The sequence below is a fragment of the Cupressus sempervirens genome, chromosome 3 (assembly GCF_028749045.1).
Source record: "Cupressus sempervirens isolate cs-2001-9-10 chromosome 3, ASM2874904v1, whole genome shotgun sequence".
Lineage (NCBI taxonomy): Eukaryota > Viridiplantae > Streptophyta > Pinopsida > Cupressales > Cupressaceae > Cupressus > Cupressus sempervirens.
In genome coordinates this window covers 193672898-193689930 of record NC_143120.1, presented here as the reverse complement: position 1 = coordinate 193689930, position 17033 = coordinate 193672898, and positions in this window count along the sequence as shown.

Genomic DNA, 17033 nt, shown 5'->3' with positions numbered 1-17033 from the left:
CACCTTGAGCTTCTCTCTCATAAAGAATAACTCATTAACAAGGGATTGCACCTTGAGATTTTCTCTCATAGAAAATAACTCATTATAGTACATAGTAAGAACAAATGAAAGTTGAGACTTCCTCTCAGTAGGGGGCTGCATTCTTAGCTAAATTATCACAATAAATTACAAAATATTTAAATGCTTGACCAAGCAAGAATCTTATATAGTCACCTTGCTACACAATCTTATTGATCTTGTGCAAAGGACTTGGCACTCTTCATTTGCTAGACAAGCTCCCTCTATATCTTAATGGGCCTAAATAATCCCTTCCTCTTTAGCTCATCAATCTTTCCCTTTATATAATATTTTTTTAAAAGTCTCAATTTAATCTCCAATGGATTTTCCCTTTGAATGGTTCCCTTGAATTCTCCAAATTTAACTCCTCTTGATTGTAATCTCGCGTCATTTATATGCTTCTCAATCTATCCTAGAAGCATTTTAGAGGGATTTGCAAATACTAGAAGCATACATGATTCACTATTCTCCATGTTATTCTGTGAATTAACTACATAAATTTCATGATAAATATTCAAAACTATAATCATAAAACATTTATCTCTTTATTGTAGTCAAAGAATAACACCCTCTAGGTGATACTTGATCCCCTTGAACAATAGAACCTTCAATTGAGTCACCTGAGCTTCTAGCTCCATAGTGAATGCCACCAAAAATGACCCACAGTAATGATGAAGAATGTGATACAAAATCTTCATTTCAATAAATCTCCACACATATTGTGTAACTAAGATGGTTCAGTGTTACAATAATACATGCAACCACAGAATGCCAATAGCTAGTTGATCATACTTTTTCATATGCGGTCATGATAGCAACAAATAAACTTTATCAAAAAAGGCCAAACAAATAAAGATACATCACTAACTATTGTCAACAATGAAAGAAAGACATAAATGGAGGTGCCACTACACAACCATAATGCCCATAGGGAGGAAGACACAAACAATCCAATTACAACGAAGTTCAAAAAGACCATAATAAAGGTAAATGATGGGTCTCTGATGGACAATTTCAATTGTGGCTCAAATACAATACAACTCCCGATTGGAACTCCAACCAAACATGGCAAGAGATCAATGTAGAAACTCAAATAGAATAGTGTAGAGAATATCTTGAGTGTTGGAGAAGCAACTCGCAAACATGATGAATAAATAGGAAGAAGAAACAATAACCCAACTTGATTATTATGGTCCAACAAAGTAGAAGACTCTCAAACAACGTTCAACATCATTTTAGGTAAATATGATCTCTATCGAAGCTACAAACTCAAACACACACAAATTGCCTGCAAAATACTCATTGCAATTTGCAACAGATACATGAACTAATGAACTAGAGGAACTCCCTTATTCATTGTTATCTAACCCACTCTCATACATCATTTTAGGTAAATATGATCTCTATCGAAGCTACAAGCTGAACACACACAAATTGTCTGCAAAATACTCATTGCAATCTACAATAGATACATGAACTAATCAACTAGAGGAACTCCCTTATTTTTTGTTATCTAACCCACGTGCATACCATGTTAATGTTTTAGCTAGAAATAGAGACAAGAAACAATAAAGAAAATGAAGAACACTAAGACACAACATTTTATGCTGTGAAAACCCTCCAACTTAAGGGAAAAACCAAAGCTACACCTAAAATATATCTCTTTTATTGAATGATAGAGGTTTGGATACAATGCTTCTAATTGAATATTACACTCGTCATACAAAGAAATCATATACATCATGAATTGAAAAAATTTTCATATCATAATCAAAATTCTTTTCATTTTCCAAATATAAATCTCTTCATGCTTCAAAACAGATGTCTCTTTGCATGTTGCATATCTTTCCATATTACCAAACACATGTCACTTTGGTTGTTGCATGTATTTTCATATTTTTAAACATGTCGCTCCACATGTCACATTTCTCTTCATACAAAGAAGATGAGATGAATCTCAAGAAACTATGACATATCATATCTAATTTCCTTGAATAAGTCACATCGTTTTTGCTGTAGACCTAAAGCTTGAACATAAAGTAATAATGATATATTTAAAATGTATGAAACAAAAAACTCTTCTCATGTAGCATTTGATGTTTTAAAGTTTGGTCATTATATTCAACCATTGCAAATCAAGGTCAACGACACCCTATAACTATTTGTGAATATTCCTCTTTCTTTTGCATATGAAGGCCTTATGAAATATGTATTTCTTTAATAGTTTTGAAGTGTATCATTGTTCAATTTATTGCTTTAATTTTATTTCGTACATGGACCTTCTTCCCACTCTTTTCTTTGCAACTTCAATTCACTAGAACCATGATTTATTGTTCATTCTCTCCTTTCATCAACACCTTGGCTTCTAGGGTCAAATCTCATTCATTTAACCTACAAACTTTATCCTTGTCCTAATCACCTCAATACCACTATGCATGGGACATTAAAACTCTAAAAATATAACCAAAAAATCCATTCAACTCAAATCATGTCATGTTTTCAAGTGTTATGGTAGCACGTGGGAATCAAAACCATTCAAAAATATATATTTAGAAAATTAACAGGGGTTATATTTTGATGTGAAATGGAGGAATTTCCTATAGGGGAGAGGAACCAATAGTTGAGCACCCTAACTTTGTGTTTCTCAAAATTCCTATATGAAAATTTCAAATCACTTCCATTTTTTGATGGTAGCGTACTTGGCACATCCCCTTCTTATAGCTAAGGTTTCAAAGCCACATCACTGAATATGATGCCACATTAGCATGCTTTTTCCCAAGGTGTCCAAAACAACCAAAAAAAAAGGTGAGACCAATCATAGTGCATTAGAGACTCCCATACTTGTGCAACTAATGTGGCATCACACTATTGGATATTTTTTGGGAAAAGGGACACATCTCATTCAATTATGGGTAGTCGTCAATAGCAAGAACAACTTTAAAGTCACAACTATTGGTACAATCTTCTCAATAATGTTGGATATTAAATCAACAAGTGTGGGTGTTAAGTAAAAACAACTCCTATCACAACCATTGTAACATGCTTAGGTACTAGGTCCTCTCTCCTACATGCCACAAATAGAAAATAAATGAAAAAGGTTTTTGACCAAGTTTTTCTTTTCTTTTCTTTGCCTAAGTCGAACATAATCTTCTAGGATTTAATGGTTGTAGGATATAGACAAATTGTCTCTATTAATCTCTTGAACATTTTAAGAAAATGGCTAAGCCAAGTATAGGTTCTATGATTGCATAACAAGTGTTGAATGGGTGTAGTGAAAAAGTTTTCCCTTATCAATGTAAAATTTTTCCCACACTTTAAAAGCATCTAACATGGTTGCACACATGGTACGAGGAACAAAAATATTGATTAAGGCAATGAATACGTAATGTGGAAATGAAAATTTCTCTCCTAGTTGAAGTCAAAGAGAAGTAGTCTTAAACTTGCACTTGCGAAATTGCATAAAACTAAAGGAAAGTCATATCATTGGCTAGTGGAATTGTTGTATTCATATTGTAGCTTAGGGATATCTTCCTAATAATAATAGTCTTTCAAGAGTTCCCTGTATGTATATGTCCTAGATGGGTTGATCCTTTGTTCAATCATTTGAATAAAGTGGATAAGAATTGTGAGTTGAAACAATTTGTGTATACTCATTAGTACTCGTGATTATGTACGAGATTAGAAATTACTATCTTGAAATTGAAAGCACCAACTCCCAACAATAATAACAAAGATAAAAATGATGGAGAGGAAGGAAGATGATAGTAGATCAATAATATCAATAAGAGAGAAGTTGTAAAACTAACATCAAAGTATGATTGCATAACCCAATGTGACACAAGCATGGCATGGAGAATCCCCAAAGGAGATATCCAACCAAGTAGCAAGAGTAAAGAATACAGAAGCACAACACTAAATATAGAAGAAACGTCAAAATTCAATTGATTCAATGCAGATCCAATGCAATTTACTTACAACAAGTCAGACATAAGGCTTACTTGTCTATTTCCTTGAATTACAATAGAGAATTCTATGTGCGAGCTTAAATGCTCAAGAGCTTAATCTCTAGTTCCCCTATCTATTCTTCACTATCTTCCAGATACATAATATATCCCTCAAGATGCAGAAGTCCATCAAAGGTTCACAATTCCCAAATTTAGGAAAATGTTACAGGAAATAGGTTTCTTCCCTCAAGGAGAAATGAGCAACCACACAATTAAGCATAAGAAGATGTGCACGCCTAGAGATAGATCCATACGAGATCCAAGAATCTACCTAAGAAGCCATGAAAGATCACATACATGGACAAACATTGTATAAGAAAAATTCTAGACATTACACAAGGTGTCAACAAAGAAGACGTCACAAGAATGAACGAATGAGAACATGCCAACAACAACAAAACATTGAGAGTCATGATCAAAGAGATATGATTTATGAAAGGTGTACTCCACGATCCTATGCTCGTAGATGGAACAAAGAAAGAACAACAATATTTTTTGCACGATCTAGAGACTAGAAACATAGAAACAAAACATATTGTTTTGGTCAATGCAAGATTACCAATGAGCCCAAGATAATCCTACATCAGACACCTATGGTAAATAGGAAATTGATGTCCACATCAGGAATCATGCACATTTTGAGCAAAATCATAATGATCTAAGTTAGACTGAGAAATCCACGAATAGTCTTCAACTTCTTATTTTTCCACCAGACTAAGTACTCTATGTAATCCTTCCCTCTGGTGCTCTTACTAACTTTGTTTTCTAAGATTCTTTCAATGCCATTTGTCTACTTTTTAGGATAAGTAGGTCTATCAATGCTTCATCATCATATTCATATATATCAAAAATGTTGAATATGGGAGAAATATTCAGGTCATCTACCAATTCAACCTCAAAAGCATTACCATTGTTAAACTTCTTTAAGATCCTCCAAGGTCCAAATTTCTGCATTTTGAGCTTGCTATAAGTTCTAGTAGGAAATCCATTTTTCTTCAAGTGGCCATTACTTCATCACCAACTGCAAAATCCTAATGTCTCCTTACTGCATCTTCTTTATTCTTATACTTCTGACTACTATGTTCTAGGTTATATATTATTTCATCATGCAAACCCCTCATGAAATCAATGTACCTCTATGCTTCAACACTTATTTTATCTTCTAGGTCAAGATTTCTTAATTTAGTAGCTCCTCTAGGATGCAAGCCTATAACAATCTCAAAAGGTTGTCTTCTTGGTACCTTTTTTTAGAGAACTATTGTATGCAAACTCTTCTTGTGCCAAAACAAAATACCAATTCCTTGGTTTGTCCCCAACTAGGAATTTTAACAAGTTACCCAAGCTTTAGTTCACAACCTCAGTTTGTCCATCATTTTGTGGATGAAACATAGAACCAAATTTCAACTCCAAATTTAGCCTCTTCCAAAGTGTTTTCTAGAAATGACCAATAAATTTAGTATCCATATCACTATCTTTGGTAATCCGTGCAACCTCACAATCTCTTTGAAGAACAATTTTTCTATATGTATTTCATCTAATGTCTTTCCACATGATATGAAATGAACCATTTTAGAAAATATATCAACAACAAAGATAAAATCATTACCCCTCTGGGTTTTAGACAATCCAAGAAAAAAAATCCATATTGGTATTTTCCCAAGGCTTACTAGGAATAGGCAAAGGTTTGTATAATCCTATAATTGTCTTTTTTTTTTTATGCAACTTGAAAAATTCTGCAACTTTCCACACATTTTTTAATATCCTTGTACATATGTGGCCAAAAGTATCTCTCAGAGATCAAACTTACTCTTTTATCTATTCCAAAATTTCTTGCAAGTCCTCCACTATGTTTCTTCTTTATGATGTTATCCTTCATTGATCACCTTGGAATACACAACTAAATCCCTTTGAACAAAAAATCTTCTTGGATGAAATAGTCAACCCTCTTATTTTGATTATCTATCACTAGTGTTTTACAAGCTTTCCAAGGTTCTACAAAGTCGGTATTTGTTTCTTGCAAGGACTTCAATTCATGAAAACTTGAGCACCTCAACCTTCATCTCAGTTAATAAATTTCTTCTTCTACATAATCATTTGTAACTCTATTTATCCTACATTTCAATTCAAAGGAGAAATTATGCAAATACTCAATCAACCCACTCCATATGTCTCCAATCCAACTTATTTTGACTACCCAAGCACTACAAAACTTTATGTTCAATATATAACGTAATTCTTGAGGCATCAAATAATGTCTCTATTTCTTCAAAGCTTTAACAATAACATAGAACTTTTGGTCATGAACTAAATATTTCTTCTTAGCATCATTCAATTTTTCATTATAGAAAGCAATAGGTTTACCTTCCTGATTAAAAATGACTCCAGTTACATTTTCACTTGCATCATGGTCAATTTGGAATGCCTTAGTCAAATTAGGAAAAGTTAACATTGGTAAATCTGTGACCTTTTGGTTTAGAGTCTCAAAGCTTTTGTTTCCATTGTGTGTCCACTTAAACTCCTTTTTATCACCCCTAATTGTTTTTGTCATCACATTACAAATAGAACTGAAATTTATGATTAAGTTCCTATGGAAACTAGCCAATCCATAAAAAGACCTAACTTCACCAACACTCTCAAGTGTATGCCAATCCAAAATAACCTTTACCTTTTTAGGATCCATTTTCAAACTAATAGTTGAAATAAGAAAAACACAAATATACTCTCTTGTTGAATAAAAGAACATTTATTTAAGTTAATCAATAACTTCTCTTCCTTTAGCCTCTATATCACTTGCTTTATGTGCAACAAATGACCCTCTTTAGTTTTATTAAATATCATAATAATATCAAGGTAGACGATCACAAACTTACCCGAGAATTTCATTAGAACTTCATTCATTAGCCTCATGAAAGTACTAGGCGCATTAGTTAGACCAAATGACATAACTAACCACTCATGCAATCTTCATTTGTCTTGAAAATAATCTTCCATTCATCTCCTTCTTTGATTTTGATTGAGCAATAAAGACTCTTGAAATCAATCTTGGTAAACTACTTTTCTTCATTCAAACAATTCATGATTATCCATTTTGGGCAATGTTAGCATGAATGTTGATGATATTCCTATGGGGGAGTATCCTATCTTGCTGTAGCATTTGGGAGACTATAAGTATGATCATATGTTGCATTCATGACAATGTTTGTCATTGATGTTAACATACTAGATATTCTATGAAGACTCGCAGAGTAGCAGGTGGTGTTTTCCATCATGAGGTTCGAGGATTGAAGATGAGGTCAAGTGCGATCGAGGACATGTTCTATAGAGCGTCCTAGTTTTGTGGTTAAGAGTGCATGCATAAAGTCAAATATTGGTGACACTTATTTGAGATTTGCAGAAGACAATATACATACATAGTTTCCGAGAAGTAGGAATGCAATTGGAAAAGTTAATATTCATAAGTGGAGTCATGCAAAGGTAGAAGACATCACACTAATGATGTGGTTGAGTGTGCAAAGTCAAAGGTTGCACGTATGAATATTTGTGAAGACTGTGACCTGATATTATTATGTAATTGTGAAAAGATGTGATGTAGTGTGTATTGCTTTATCTTAATGAGGTCCTATTGCAATTGTACATTGAGAAAGCCTCAAGGTCGACTCAATACATTAATTTGAGGACTTGGTATAAATGAAATTTATTTTCCTTTTGGTTAAGTAGAGTGATGAGGATGATTACGTGCAAGTAAGCGATCTATAAGATTTGTGTAACACAAGTTTGCAGACTTGGTATTGAGATCTGAGAAGTGTTTGGTGTAGTAGAGGCACAATGAAGGAGCAAAGTGATTGTATATGGTAGAGAGTGCTAGCAGACATTTGATCTTTTGGTATTGTTCTAAAAGGAATAATACAAAGGCTAGTTGGATAGTGAGTTCATTGGTCTTTCCCCTAAAGCTATTTGGACAATAGGTCCTTCTACCTTCCACAACTCCTAATAGGGTTGGCACAACTGCTAACATGGTTGGAATCTCCTCACAAGGATACAAAGTCTCCTAATAGGGACTAGTATGTACTGAATGTATTTCATTGACTCCTAACATGGTCCATCCTTTTTCAAGGAACTTATATATTAGTACATCATTTTGTGGGTACCATCCTTGCTGGGGTTTTCCCTCTGATCAAGGGTTTCCCTAGTTAATAAATCTAGTGTTATAGCACTTGCTGATTACATGCTTCAAATTTAATAAGGTTAATAAAAGTATTTTTGGATGAATAACTGATTCACCCCCATCCCCTCCCTCTCAATTATCTTGGTAAAATTTACTTTCTAACAATTGGTATTAGAGTATCAAGTCCTTGAAGGAAAAATATAAAAACTTAAGGAGATCTATGCTGAGTCATTTCAAAAAGGGTAGTCTGAAGTTTGATGGAACGAACTATGATAGTTGGACAGAGAAGATGAAGACACATTTTCTATGCATGGTCCAGGATATTGGCTGATTACTAAAAGTAAGAAAGAAATAATTAAAGAAGGAAAGCTTGAAGATTAGATTGAAAGACAAAGATAACTATTCATGTGCAACATACTTGCTAGAGAAGCACTCTTGACAACCCTTCCTGAAAATGAATACAATCAGGTAAAATATTTAAGAATAACACATGAAATTTGAAAAGCTTTGCAATCTACTTATGAAGGCGATAAGCATGCTAAGAAGGTTAGATTATAGAATTGGATATGTTTGTTTCAAGAAGATAAAGTAAAGGAAGATGAATCTGTAAAAAGTTATTTTGATAGAATGTCATAAATTTTTGCAAGAATTAAGGCTTGGGACGGGAAAAAGGAGGAAGATAAAATTGTATGGAAGATCTTCAAAACTTTGACACCTGTGTATAAGAAAATGCTAATGATTGAACAAGTTATACCTTGTAAAGATAAGTTTACAAGAAAGAATCTTCTTGGAAGATTGGAGGCAACAAAGATAAGTTTGAGACAGAGCAAAGATTTGCCTAAAATTGAGATAACATTTAGTGAATTAAGTGTATGATCTACATTATCAAGGAGCGCGAGCACTAGTCGAGATTATGCTAGCAACATTAGAGGAAGAACCAAAGAAGATAGAAATGTTGAAGAAGGAATTTCCCTACTCATGAAAAGAGAACTTGAAGGTAAGAAACTATTTAAATGTTGGACTTGTAATGAATATGGTCATTTTTCTTCTAAATTCCCTAAGAGGGTAAAGAAGTATAAGAGGACTTCCAATCCTAGGAGGGCTAGAGAATGTCTTTATGCAAATGATGAAGATTTGGAAGCTAGTGTGGAAAGATTCTTGAGTGAAAGTGATGAACTAGGATTTGTTGCAATTAAAGAAGAAAGTCTTGAAAAAGAAGAAGTTAGAGATGAAAAGGAATTAGTGTCACAAGTTGAAAAGAAGAAATATGATTGGAACATAGGTAGTGGTTGTTCATATCAAATGACTGGTGATATGAATAAATTTGTCGAGCTCAACAGTTGCGATGGAGGAATTGCTAGAGTTGGAAACAATGCAACTTGCCATATAAAGGGAATATGATCTATTACCCTTGATGGTAAAACTAACACCGATGATGTTTATTTTGTTGATTGTGTGAAACATAATCTTCTAAGTGTTGGATAGTTGGTTGATAAGGGATATCAGTTATAGTTCACAAAAAAGACATTTATTATCAAGGATAAATATGGTAAGTTGATTGGTACAGGTACAGGATCAAGAGGTAATATTTTTCAATTGAACATTATAAAGATGAAATGCTTGGTTGCAAAAGTTGATAACAATTGGTTAGGGCACAAGAGATTTTTTCATATTAATTTTGATAACATTGTGAAAGTGAGCACTACACTTGCTTTTAGAGATTTTCCTAAAATAGTGAAGCCTACTAATATGGTATGCAAGGAATGTGTTTTGGAAAAGTAGAAGAAAAGTTTTTTTTCCGAGCAAGAAGTTTACTACATCAACGAAGTTGGAGATAGTACACACATACTTGAGTGGTCTTAAAAAGATAAGAGTATTCTACGGTGAAAGGTACTTCATGATTCTTATTGATATTTTACTAGGATGATGTGGGTAGTATTTCTTAGAGAGAAATTTGAAGCATTTGAGAAGTTTAAAGTATTTAAGAACATAGTTGAAAATGAATCTGGATTAAAGATTGAGTGTTTACGATCTAATAGAGGTGGAGAGTTTTCTTCAAATGAGTTTAACAGTTTTTGTGAAATAAATGATATTAAAAAATAAATTTCATCCCTAAGACACCTAAGCAGAATGTTATAGGAAAATGGAGAAATATATTAGTACTAGAGGCAAAAAGAGCTATGATGTTTGAGAATAATGTCTCAAAGATATTTTTGGAGAGAATTGGTTAATACAATAGTATATACAATGAATAGAGTTTAGATTAGACAATGTACTGGTAAGACCCCTTATGAGCTTTGGTTTGGACATGAACACTAAGTTCAGTATTTTAGATTTTTTGGAAGTAAGTACATTACATTAAGAGAGAAGATAACATTGGTAAGTTCGATGCAAGAAGTGATGAAGGTATGTTTCTTGGTTATACATTGAAAAGTAAGCATACAGATGTTTTAATCAAAGAACTAAGACTATTTTTTAGAGTGAAAATGTTAGAGTTGATGAGAGGGTTGGAATTCAAGAAATAATACTTGATTCTAGTTCTGATGAAGAGATTAACCCAAAGGCTAATCAAGAGAATGTTGAGTTTTTTATGAAGCTAACACATAATTGCATAATGATATACAAATTGTTGAATAGGGAGAAGAAATAGGGAGTGAACTTGGAGTTGAAGTAAGAGTTGAGACACTGAGACCTAATAAGAACCTAATAAATAATTATCCTCGTGATCAATTTTTTTGTAGCAAGGATAGAGGAGTAATGATAAGAAACAAGGTACAAAGAGAAGAACTATGTTTGATTTATCAAGTAGAGCCTAAAAGTATAGATGAAGCTAGTGAAGATGACTTTTGGATTCAAGCTATGAGAGAAGAACTAGATTAGTTTGAGAAGAATGATAGCGATCAAGCTAGAGTAGTACTGGGATGGTTGACCTCCCAGGAAGTCTCAATGTTTCACCTCTGTGAGCATCACCTATAACCAATGAATGCTAAGTGTTCCATTTGGTATCATGAGAGGTGGATTCATGTTGAATCATTACTCATGAAATATGGGTCAATGAGTTTGAATAAAAAATTGCACAGTTAAATTCTGATAGCAATATCTCGATATTTAATACCTCAACATGGTATCAGAGCGAAACTGCGAATGAAAGAAAATAAGAGATGCTAAAAAAATACATGTCTTAAGAAGTGGATTGAAACAAACATCCAAAGTGGAGGAAATCCATTATTAAAACACTGATGGAAATAGAGGAAGTTGGAACCCCTCTAGGTTAGGTTACAAAAGAGATTGGATCAAAAGAAAATATAATCTACAATCAAGTAGATCCTAGAAAGAGGCCACATTGTATTTATAATAAATATATGGTTATTTATATTATTAATATATTATTATTATCTATTGATGATTAACCATAGGCACATGTCTCCTCTCATATTTATAAGTCTTCAAATATGTACTTGGAACACACCAATAACAATGGCACTGCTATTACATTTGCAGCAAATGATATTTAATATCTCAACATGGTATCAAAGTGAAAATGAAAACAGACGAAAATAAGAGATGCTACAAAAATACATGTCTTAAGAAGTGAACTGAAACAAACATCCAAAGTGGAGGAAAGCCATTATTAAAGTATTGATGGAAATAGAGGAAGTTGGAACCCCTCTAGGTTAGGTTACAAAAAATATTAGATCAAAAGGAAATGTAATCTACAAGCAAGCAGATCCCTGAAAGAGGCCACATAAATGTCTCTGCCAAAGTAGACATCTCATCCCTTACAAGTGCACTATGAATATCTTTGATGGTGTGTGGAATTCATCTATGAAACATATGCGATCATAAGAAGTGACCTTTGCAATACATATGGATCCCAATAAGTCTTATTCTTTGTACTCTGTTGAGAGTTGTCTAGCACCATAAATGAACATGGAATGACAAGAAGGAACTAATCGATATCAACAAGTAGTAATGGTGTTGCTTCAGTCTCTCTTCAATATCACACCATTTGGAGTGTACAATTGCGACTTGCAATTTGGAAGGCAATGGAGTCTTAGAAAATATTGAATTGTTCTAACATCTCTTCAAATCAATTTATATCCTTTTTGCCCCTAAGTTTGCAATGAATTTCTATACACACAAGATGGATTGGTGTCTAAGATTTCCAGCTGCAAGACTTATCATCCAACTTGTCTATGTTTAACCTCAATGCATTGTGATGCCCAAGTTGTTAGTCTCTCCTGCACGTTTGTAACCATATTGGCATCTTTAAAGAGTCTCAACATGTTGACTGTAATATTTATGCTTGATTGGTTATTCAAAATAATGCTTAGTTCAACAACCTTCTTCGTTATGACATAGTTACTAATTATATGTAATTAATATTGTTGACTCTTTATTAGAACCACCTTATTAGAATTTGAGATTGAGCATCATAATTATATATGGGGCCTCCTATCTCCTTTAATTCCCAATTGAAGATGGTAGATTGATTACCCTATTGACTATAACACATTAACATCCCTTTGGTCATAATTCTTAGTTGCAGTTGCATGCTTGTAAGCCAATTGTGATAACGAGTGTTGGGCACTAAAGTTTTGTGTTTCAACAATCTTGATCATTGATCTCAAATAAGTTATTGTGCATTATAATTGGAGCCTCCACCAAAGGATATTGTTTGACCTTTTTAGCCTACCATTAGGTTCTCAAATCATTATTCTAATGTAGGGTCCAATTGAGTAGATATACAAAGCTAATCAGTCGGTTATTCTTCAAAACAAGCATTTTTCAGTAGTATACCCCATGCTATACTTAAATAGGCATTATGTGTTTACAAGACCAAAATGTTAGATCTATAATAACCCCAAGCCAGTTATAACTTAAACAAACATCATTTTTATTCACAAATCAATGGTTTGACATTTCATCAAACACTTGGTGCTCAACTCTGTTATATAGCATTATAATGTATTTGTTTTTTTTGTGTGTTTTTAGAATATAAATGATTCACACTAAATTTCTAAAAAAAAATACTAAATTGATCTATTTTTAACAAAAGTTTGATGTTGCAATTAAATTTCTCAAATAATGTACTAAAAATTACATTAATTGATAAAGATCATGAATTTAGCATAATGGTGGCTTTTCCTTGACTAGCAACCTAACCAAAAATCACTAGAAATTGAACCAAGCCACCAAGGAAACAATCATATGCCTTTGGATTTATAACAACAAACCACATAGAGGTGTTTGTAGATTATAAACAAGCCAATTGGTGCTCTAGAGATGAACAAAAGCCTATAAAATATGCAGATGCATCTCAAAACCTCTAGATGCAAGTGTACTTTGATCATGAAAACTCCCATTAGCTCACACCTGGGTCAAGAAATGACTTCAATTTTGTACAAATTAATATCAAAACTAGAACTGGTGTAACTTAGGCAATGATGCCACAAACCCTTCCAAATTTGCAGGTTGAAATGCACTTAAGTTCCCACACAACAATGTCTCCCAACTATAGTCAAAATAGAAGGAAGACTCCACAATTTTAACTATAATAATTCTTATAATTAATTCACAATACCTCAATTGTGAATTACCAGACGCTTCTCAAATCCAAACCCTTATACTTTAGCAGGGAAAAATTACAAACAACTCAAAATTTTTTCACAAATAACAAAAGAAAATAATCAATCGAATGCCTTTTTCATCAAATGGGCTCATATTTATAATCTCCAAAAGACACAAAGTTTCCCAAATGCAACTTCACTTAAGAAGCTTCCTCAACACAACATTAGAATATAATAAAGTGACATATATTATAATTAGTAATTACTTTTGGCTCCCAAAAAATGACCTTTTCCACCATAACTTATTATTTTGACAGACAAGGCCATTGTTTCTTGTGCCCACAATTTAAAACTTTTCATCCTAGTTCCAATGAGCTATGATACTGAGGTGACCAACACACAACACCAACAAAAATAACAACCTCAATATATTTAGATGAATAATAATAATAATTTGCCTATCTTACGAAAACAACTGAAGAAGCATCAAAATTAAAATTTGACAACACCAAAGTGATCGTAGTGAAGAAAAATGATGAATGAACCTAACAAGGTGACGTACTATAAATAGGCGCTCCCTCCAAGATTTTTGGAGCCTAAATTGGAGGCCCAAAATAAAAATTAAGAGCATCACTCAACTCTGTTAGCTCAATTGAGCTCATCAAAACCAATAGTTTGACTTACTATAAATAGTAAGTTCCTCAAATGGAGCTAAAACACACCATAGGCTATTGGAAAGCCTATGACCCGACAACTGAGACCCTTAAATCCCATTATCATCTCACGAGGGTCACGATGGTGAACTAGCCAAGCTAACTATATGAACCTGCTAAAAATGGGACATTACAGGATATCAACATAGATTATTTTTTGGTCTCACTGAATTCCTGATGAGATTGTCCACCGAGCTTCAAAAAGTAAAGATTGATATAGTTGATTGATGCACATACATCTCGTTGATGTTGTTGTTGCATCTCTTTAGAATGTTAGGATAAACCACAGACAAAAATAAAAAAACTACATGCAAATATAACCAGTAATAGAAAATAATAGATCACACAGAAATGAACACAAGGCACCAAGATTTAACGTGGTTCACCCAATCCATGGGCTATGTCCACCAAACAACAAGTCTGATCTTATTACAATCCAGTGATTACAACCTGATTACAGTCTGTAATCCCTTACAGCTCAATACTGCCCCAAGAAGCAATTTTGCATCACAACATAATGAAAATACCCAACCCTAAACCCTTTTATACAAGTATTAAATCACTTTAGGGTTATAACACGTCGGCCATAAATTAGCTATAACTTTAGTGGCGAATCTATAAATGACGAATAGTACCAAATTTTTTTTTTTAGGGCAATACCCTGAACCCCACTAATTATGAAGTATGTACAGTACTTTCCTGATCAGTCACCACAGACTAACAATCTCCCACTTGGGGACTGATCAGGCTCCACACTAAACAACAATCTCCCACTTGGGGACTGATCAAGCTCCACACTAAACAACAATCTCCCACTTGGAGACTGATCCTGTAGCAATACCACTACCACATGTTAGACCTAGCTACAAGCATATCATCAACATATAGACATAAAATAATGTAGCTATCATCATCCAACCTCTTAAAATAAACACAATAATCTGAATGACACCTGTTATAGCCATGCTCATGCATAAACCTGTCAAATTTCAGGTACCATTGCCGAGGTGCTTGCTTCAAGCCATATAAACTTTTCTTCAATCTGCACACTAAGTTCTCCTTATCTTTGACCTCAAATCCATGTGGTTGATCCATATTGATTTCTTCATCCAAATCACCATGAAAGAAGGTTGTTTTAACATCCAGCTGCTCTAAATGCAAATCTTCAGTAGCCACAAGACTTAAAACAATATGAATTAAGTCATTTTAATAATAGGAGAAAATATCTCATCAAAATCAATTCCCTTTTGCTGTGCAAATCCTTTTACAACTAACCTAGCCTTAAATCTTTTCTTACCTCCTTCCTCTTGTTTCAACCTGTAAACCCACTTATTCTGTAAAGCCTTTTTACCTGCAGACAACTTGCATAGATCCCATGTCTTATTCTTTAGCAAAGAGTCCATTTCATCTTTCATTACAGACTCCCACTAAATCTTAGTATCCACCTACACAACTTCATCATAACTTTTAGGTTCACCAACATCAGTAAGTAAAATAGAATACAAAGAGGGAGAAAATCTTTGTGGAGGTCTAATTTGCCTCGTTGACCGTCTAACATTCACTGGTGTGTGTGGTATTTGTTGTTGCAGTTGTTGCACATCATGAGGAATGGTTGGAACATCAGCTTTTGAAGTATTATCTAGCACTACATAATCATCTTCTTTCTTCTCATGTTGCTGCAACAAATCTTTGTACAACACTTTCTCATTGAATATGACATCCCGACTTCTAACAATTTTATGATTTTTAAAATCCCAAAGCCTATAACCAAATTCATTAATGTCATATCCAACAAAGACACATTTCTTTGATTTAGCTTCTAGCTTGGTTCTATTTTCAGAGTCTATATGAGCAAAAGCTTCACAACCGAAGGTCTTGAGAAAAGAATAACTCACCTTCGTACCAGTCCATGCCTCCTCTGGAATACCACAACCCAAAGGAGTAGAGGGACCTCTATTAATCAAATATACTTCAATATTGACAGCCTCCGCCCACATGTGTAAGGGCAACCCAAAATGCAACCTCATGCTCCTTGCACGCTCCATTATAGTCCTATTCATGCGTTCAACCACTCCATTTTCCTATGAAGTCCTTGTAACAGTTTTCTGTCTATGAATACCATTAGTGGAGCAAGAATCTTCAAATTCATGACTGCAATACTCACCACCATTATCAAATCTGAGTCATTTTAATTTCTTACCAGTCTCATTTTCAACCAAGCATTTCCATTTCTTAAAAGTTTGAAATACATCAGATTTCTGTCTAAGGAAATAAACCCATACTTTTCTAGTTGCGTCATCAATAAATGTAACATAATAATGAGAGCCACCAAGGGAAGATACCTGACCTGGTCCCTATACATCTGTATGTACAAGCTCTAATTTCTCTTTTTTGTTTTCCTTCCCAGTCTTTACAAAACTCACTCTCTTTTGTTTTCCATACACACAACTTTCACAGAAATCCATATTAACACATTTTAGACCTGGTAAGACTTTCTTTGAATGAAATAATTTCATACCTTTCT